Source organism: Condylura cristata, unplaced genomic scaffold, assembly GCF_000260355.1.
Source record: "Condylura cristata isolate star-nosed mole 26May11 unplaced genomic scaffold, ConCri1.0 scaffold00006, whole genome shotgun sequence".
NCBI classification, from domain to species: Eukaryota; Metazoa; Chordata; class Mammalia; order Eulipotyphla; family Talpidae; genus Condylura; species Condylura cristata.
Genome location: NW_004567107.1, coordinates 58280122 through 58288574, shown reverse-complemented (window position 1 = coordinate 58288574; position 8453 = coordinate 58280122).

Here is an 8453-nt window from a genome sequence, read left to right as displayed (position 1 = left end):
TATATATATATATATATATATATATCTGTATCTCTTTTTGAGGAGGGTATCTTTGTCTGGTTTATGCATCAATATTGAATTCAAATTGAGTTGAAAATTCTCATTTTTCTCTGTTGTCTGGAGAAGTTTGTGTAAGATTGATGTAATTTCTTCTTTAAATGTTTGACAGATAACCATTGACATCACCTGTATTTGTACTGTATTCAAGGGAAGGATTTTAATTATCAATTGAATGTCTTCAAATATTAGGACATTTGGATTTTCTGGTTTACTTCGTGTCAGTTCTGATATTTTGTTAATATTTTTGACTGATACTAATATAGACACATTTTTTTAAATCTTCCTTATCTTACTGTTTTCATTGTTTATCTTTACTCATACTAATTTAACTCATCTAATTATATTTAGTGTATTTCTTATAGTCAATAGTTGGTTCTTGCTTTTTTAAAATCTAGGTAGGCAAGCTATGCCTTTAAATTGAATCATTCAGCCAGATAATTGCAATAAAACAACATGGTTGATGTTTACTTTCCTTTTCCCGTTTTCTTTTCAGCACACCTCTTGTCTCTTTTTTTTTATTCAATTGTCTATAGTGTCACTTTAGTACACAAACTTTTTTTTAAAGGTGATTTTTATACAGTTTACATTATGACTTCTTATTTATTTTAGTCTGTTTTCAATTAGTATGACTTTTACATGACACATGAAATAGTATAAAGTGGTATCTGTTTTTAACTTATTCTACCTGTGTCATTATTGTTCTTATACATTTTATTTTTACATGTGTTATCCTTACACAACACTTTTCATTTTTTGTAAGTATAATCCTGTTTATTCCTTAAAAGTTTTATATTTGTTAAAGTATTTTTTTAAGAGATCTAGTTGGCTTTGTTACAATTCATGAATCAGGCAGTATCTCATTTAGAAACTGCCAAAAGTAGGTATTTAAGACAGATTTTGACAGACGTTACTCTTGTGAAAACAAATAAAAGAAAATGAATTGCTGAGGTAATTACAACTACATCATGACTGTCACCTGACTGACAGTGATCCTAGGACTATATTGCAAAGATGCTAAAATGTGAAACAGTATAAATCCAAATTCCTATGCATCTACCATCTTTAAAATGTAGAACAAGTTCCAGGTACTGTCATAACCTTGCATAAAATTTCACATCACATCTTTTCTCTCCTTTCACTCAAAAAATAAACACTAAGTGAATTGTGTGTTTATAATTCTCTTGTATTTTTCTAAATACTATGCTTTTAGTCTAGCAGTATATGCTAAAAGTTATCAGTTCTTTCTTCAGGTGTTCCATAATGTAACCCTAAGTATTCTGTAACTTTTACTAAGCCAGTGCTCTATCAGCTCTGTCCATGCTTATATTCATATCGGCTATTCCTTTTCCATGTTGCAGAGTATGCTATGTATGCACACACCCAAATTTCTTCCTGCTCCTATTGATGAAAATTAGGTATGTGTGTAGTGCTTTATTAATTTGCTGTAAATATTGGTGTTTGTCTCTTAGAATATATGTGATTTGTCCACATTATAGATTTCCCTGCTCTGAATGCCAACAGAAGTTGCAAACCAATGCTCCTTCTTCCTGAAAAATTCTCTCAGGAAACAATGAGTACTTTCCTGGCTGTATGTATGGGTAGGATTAAACATTTCTGCTAGAAAGAAGGGGAAGATAAAAAGAAAGGAGATGATTTTTTCTAGCCTGAAATTTGTGTACTTTTTAAAGCCATATCTTCGGGGAAGCCAGAAAGTAAGACAAAGCAAGGCAAATCACTGATACTGTCTGTGTTGGGCCAGAGTATAAAGTGGGGATGCATTTAAATAATGGTATTTCAGGCAGTAACATAGTCAAAGTCACAGACTCTAATGTGAAGTCACTCACTATTAGATGCTGGGATCTAAAAAATTCAAACAGAAGAGAACATTTCATTTTTATGAAATTTAAACTGTGAGGAAAATGGAAATAGGCTCACTTGGGACATAACCCTGAAACTTAATCCTCACTACAGTTTTCTGCTGTAGTGCCTGTTGTTCCTTATTTAATAAGCTTCAAACACTACAATTTCCTTGGTCTAGATCATGGTACCAGGACTGAGTCTTTCACCTGTGTCTTCGCACCACCTACATATTGTTCGCATAAGACTTAGACCTAATGTATATCTCTCTCCCATTAGTTGCAAGAAATGACTTGGTAGCCCTTGAAAATGTCATCAAGAAATAGCCTATCTTACTAGGTCACTTAGCTTCAAGAATCTGAACTAGCTATTTTGCTATATTTGTGTACCATCCTATATTCTTTTGTGAGGTTTCTGTAGCTGGTGCTTTTGTGAAGAGCTGTATCTGCTGGCTCTGGACTGCAAGCTGTACCTTGTACTGCTTAGTTTTCTTTCCTAGTTCTATGGCTACTAAGGATCAGCTAGAGGATGACTTGCAGGATGGACTTGTCTCTCACCTCCAGCAGGGCCCTTTACCTCCCCATGTGGTGAAGAAGATAATTCTGCAGTCTGTAGACTTTCAGGTGATATTTTCTTCAGTATTTCAATATTTTTATTCAGCTGTCTTTAAATTTCATTATTTCTGATAAAATGTCATTGGTAACATCTATGCTTATTTAACTCTATATAAATGGTGTCTTTTTACTTGTCTATTTTTAAGATTTCTCTCCAAAGACCTCCCTTTAGTTTGGCTTTGATTTTCAGTAATGTGACCAGAGTATAACTAGTTTTGTTTATGCTTATCCTGCTTTACATGTATTAACTTTCTTGGACCTGTGGATTTGATATCTTTTCATTACAATGGGCAAATTTTTAGCAATTATAAAATTTATTTCTTGACTCAGTCATTTCCTTCTACTTCTTGAGAATACATCTAACTGTATGCTAGTCAATTTAATATCATCACAAAGATCCTGGAGGCTCTGTTTGTTTTCTTGTGATTTGTCAGTTATTTCCCTCTATGTGCTATAAATCAATTTCCATTAACCTGTGTTGAAATAAATGTCTTTAGTCATGTTGATAAACTTATTCAATGAACAGTAAATTTGCTTAATTTAGAATTCTATTAAGTTTTTATAAGTTTTCACAGAAGCCTGTTGACTGATAATATTCATTTATCCTTTTGTTTTATTATTTTTTTTAAGATTTAGTTATTTATACATGTAAGAACTGGGGTATAAGCCATATATAGGTCAAGGGGTTAGAGGATTCACCAGAGACAGAGTGGGAAACAGAACAGGTGGATCTACTGAAATACACTGCTGAGGAGAGCAGTATATGGGACAGAAAAGGTCTGCTGTGCCATATGTAAGTCAGCTCCCTGACTGGGATGGAATTCCTACTGCATTGACTGTGAAGAGCTTCATAGTGCTGAGACTTAATCCCTTGTACCACCAGGGAGGCTCCCCTCTTTTGTGCTTTTATTATACATATAATATTGCCTTTATCTTCCATGGCATCTATTAACCTGTTTGTATTAACTTCTTTCTCCTCTTGGCCATGAGTCACATTTTTTTTTTTTTTTTGAATTGTACTGTTGTGCATACCATTGTAACATGTCTTGGGCTGCTCTTTTTCTTTTCCTTTAATGCTGAGGAGTCTTGTTTTGGAGCATCCTTTTTTTTTTTTTTTTTTTTTCAGAATTTCAGGCTGGTCCATCTTCAGATATTTTCCACTCTCAACCCCTCACAAATCCTTTTCAGCTCAGAGTCTCCAGTAACTTTCTGCTTTGCCCCATGGAAACTCATTTCAGCTTGTATAGTTTAGTACTTGGTCTCAGAATCAGCTAATTCCTATGCAGATTTCTGTGGTTCCTTAAATTCTCTCCTACTTACCCCCACATCTTTTTGTATAACTATATATTTAAATTGACGTGTAACATACCACTTCTGAATATCCAGTCTAATCTCAGTTTCCTTTTACCAGTGAGATTGTTGAAGTTGTTCTCCACTTCCCTGTGAAGTAATTTTTCAGTGTTGTATACTAATACTGATACTTGTTTTCTTATAACTCATAATAACCCTCCTATACATAAAGGAAGATTATCTTTCTGTAACTTTCAAAATATCCAGTAGCATGTTCTAGACTTATAGGAAGCATTTGCTTATTATTACTGTATTTTTTTTTTTAGATAAAATTGACAACACAGATAAGATTAAGGGATATAGTCCAACATCACTCCAGATGTTTGTTACCACACAAACCCCCACACCAAAGCTCCAGTAGTGCTTCTAATGGTCCACTGGGCTCTCGCCCACCCCATTGCACAGTCAGATTTCTAGGGTTTGTTTTGTTTATATTCCATGTATGAGTGAAGTCATCTGATACTTATTTTTTACCTTCTTACTTATTTCACTCAGCAAAATCCTGTACAGTTCCATCCATTTTGCTGTTGATGCAAATAACAAGGTTTCTATCTTTTAGTGGCTAAGTTGTAAGATGTGAAAAACTATAACACATCTTCTTAATCCATTTATCAGTGTCTGGACACAAGTTTTTTTCTATAGATTGGCTATTGTAAACAGGTTGCAATGAATGTAGGTGTTCATAGATTTCTTAAAATTATGGGTTTTGCATTCTTTGGGAAGCTACCTAGGAATGAAATTGCTGAGTCATACAAAGGGTGTATATTTAATGTTTTGAAAAACATCCATACTGTTTTTCATAAGGCTTAACCAGTTTATATTCCCACCAATGGTGCAAAAGAGTTCATTTCTCATATCCTTGGCCACAGTTGTTTCTGGTCTTTCTGAAATGGGATATGAGATGGCAACTCATTGGAAGTGCTCAGTGGGACAAGATAGAGGTGGTTTTAAAAACTTTAGAAATTCTTTTCTAGGCTCCACAGGTTTTGACAATAGTTTTATTTTAAGATAGTTGGTATATTTTTAATTATAAGAAGTGTTCTGAAGAATGAACATATTTAGAAACACACTATATATAGACTACATTAATGCAAGTAGAAATACTTTGCAAAGGATTTATGATGTGCTTTTAAATGATATTCAGTTATAACAGCAACAACCATTGCAAACACATTTACTTTAAGTTGCCCCATTGATTATAAATAGCTCACTGAATATGCTAAGCAATTATATTGAAATGTGACATTCTTTTTGAACAACAGAAAGAGGATATAGCGTTTGTTGATGTTAAAATTGTTCTCTTCTGTAATTACATTGTTCTTGGTATTCATAAATTGTTATGGGCTATCACAGTAGGAAAACATAAAGGGAAAAATATCATCCATTTTTCAGAACTTGGGGGAAAAAAGCAAAGTTAGATCTTAATACAATAACAATTAGTTTACTTTTCTGGCAAATTTAGTGATCTCCCTTCAGGTCAGTGCACTGTTATCTATTTACTATCTGCTACTATCCATCTATCACTACTAGCTATTCATCCATCTGTTCATCTCACTATTAGTACTAAATAAACATGTTAATAAAGAACAAATAATGTGCCAGGTTCTGTGCTAAGCATGGAAGTTTGTTAGCTACATAAATTTTCCACTTACTTGCAGCTTTTAGTTTAGCCAGTAGTATAGAACAGCAGATTAACAATACCTTGTGCCAGGGGTGTGCTAACAGGAGTGCATATTGCTGCAAAAACACACTGCAATGGAATCTAATCAGTGGGGATTATAGGAAACTATATTTCAACTGAATTATCCACCGGAAAAGAAACATTCATGGGGCCTCTAGGCTGACAGAACAGCACATGAGAAAGCCTGGAGGCAAGAAATTGTGACCAGATTAACAAATATATCTGGAAGGTCATCAATGGAGACCTTGTTGTAAACGTAGTAAATATCAAAGCCAGAAATGTAGATTTGAATGAGGTTTGGAAAGTCTTTCAAGGATCATAGACTTAACTGGGGAGGAATATGGAGACACGGAAACCTTTCGAGCATGAAAGGCATGGATGTGCTCTGCTTTTAAGTGGATTGTTCTCACACTTTGATAATTAGCCCCTGCAAATTTGTATACTAAAGTGAGTAAATTTAGACATTTACACTCACCCATTGGTTGAATTGAGTTTAATTTAGTAAGAAGGAGACTGATTGATTCTATGGTTTTGGATCTACTGTTTACTCTCACCATGACAGTCTGACAGTCTGAAAATTATTGCCAGTTTCTTACCTTCATGGACCATCCAGTCAACATGGCAGGGCTTCTACCTTGATTTTCAGTTAATCTTCCAGGGATCCTTCCCCAAACCATCAAAACCCAGCCTTCTAAAATAGACTCTTGCTCTGTCTATTCCTCATGTCCTTCTATTTTTCAATACTGTTTTTTTTTTTTCATCATGTGTTAAGGCTCTGAGCAAAACTAATTGAGTTGTTAATAACACCACTCTTTAATCTAAATTTCTCAAATGTTGGACCTAACTGTCTCTAAATCTTTTTCTTCTTTGGGTTCGTACCGGTCAGCATAATTTTACCCCTTTTTATTTTCTAGAACTTGGATTCTTTAAAAAAGTGGAGCTGCATTTGATACACTTTTTTCAAACTATACATATTTCACCCATTTCTCATCTGCTGTTTGTGATTGTTTCCAAAAACAGATGACTCCTTTTCCTCTTACAATGCTATCCTCGAAAGTCATGGTCTATGCAGCAATATTAGCTTTGACTTTGTTGAAGAGTATTACTGCTTCCTTAGCTCTTGAATGATCTCATTTTTTCCTATTGCTTTTCGCTTGTGATATAAGTTGCTTCAACTTATTTGAGATGTGAACTGAACTGTGAGTTCAGACACAAGTTAAAAGTTCCTCTGAGCAGCAATCATGTGCAACACAGTCCAAATGCTTTATTTCATGGGAGATTAAAATCATCCTAAAGCACTCATCATGTTCTCACAATTTCAAGTCAAAATAAAACAGCAGATTAGACACAATGTAATAACTAGGAAGAGAGGAGGAAAAAATGACAGCTATCAACAGAAGAAGCCCAATTTACTTAATGCAAGCCCAGAAAATATAAAGCATTCTAGAAGATATATAAAGCAAAACACTATGCAGTTTAATAATACACATTAACAATGATGAGATTGAATCACCAAGAGATGGTTATATTTTGAATTATGAATTCTTTTGAAGTACTGTAGAAATGTTGGTGCATTTTAAAATAATTTCTATCATGAGTGGCTAAAACATCAAGAGATGGCACTTAAAGTATTAGGAATAATTGAATGGAAAGTACTTTGGATTTTTAACTCATTTCAGGCGACAGCAATATGTGACAGTCAACTGTTTCTCAACTAAGATTTGAATGTTGCAAAAAGTCATGTGTTAGTTGGAATATAATAGGCATAAGCTGTAGTCAGTACATGTGGGTATTGCGACTCAATTCCTTTGTCTTGATTGACCTCATAAGATATTTAAAATGAATCTTAATTTTCTCATTGGTAAAATAAGAGTAATTAATTTCACTTTTCTGTAATTCTCTAAAGATTAAATAATTGAAGTACCAAGTAGAAATACATGGTATATGACTGCTGAGTAAGTGCCAGCAAAAGGGTGGTAAAAATTATTATATAATTCTTTAGGATAGCTCCACCCACAGGGGACTAATTGCATGGATATTAAAATAAATTTCACATAAACATCCTAAGATATCTCTTGAATATGTAAAATGATGTCTAACTTTACTTATCAGAGATTCTTTAGAATACCAGCAGCTTGAACAACTGACAGATAAATTCCAGGAAGGAAATCATATAGATGACACGAACTTTGTTTCTCCAGCCCAGCACAGTTACTAAACTTCCAGGCCTTTCAGGTTTTTTTTGTCTCTTAAAAGTTTTGCTGAACATGTTTACTTTGTGCTTGTCTAAATTAGCATAGATATGGTTCTTTAATTTCTGTGCATTTGGCTTTAAAAAAAAAAAGCAGTTGATAAGGAGCATTATAAAGAAACATATCTTGATAGTGCATTTAAAGTCCAAGAATACAATGTCCTGGGGTGAGACACAAAGCAAGTTGTGCAGGAAATGCAATGCAAATCAATGCTAAAATTGCTCCTGAACCCCCTTAGCAGGATTCACAGACTTTAGTCATATCTTTTGTCAAAATAAATCATCTAGTCATCTGCGTTTGTTTCGCTGAGCTAGCTTGCTTTCACCTTGGCTTGACATTTCAGCATCCTCCTAAAATTCTATTTTCTAATTCTCTGCATCCACTCAGCCATCTATGTTAGTTGATGCTCCTTTATAAACACCCCTGCTATCTATTTCTCTTTATATTCTTATCATCATGATTCTAAGTTTGCCAATTAGACTGGGGATAAATTTGGTATCTGTTCACCACTCTTTTCAGACTGATCATAATGCCCCTTTCCATTTCTTTTAGAGTTCTTTGCTATATCCTCAGGACCATAAAATGAAACAGATTACCTTGTAGAGTATGCATACATTCATTTCCTTTTTTTTTTTTTTT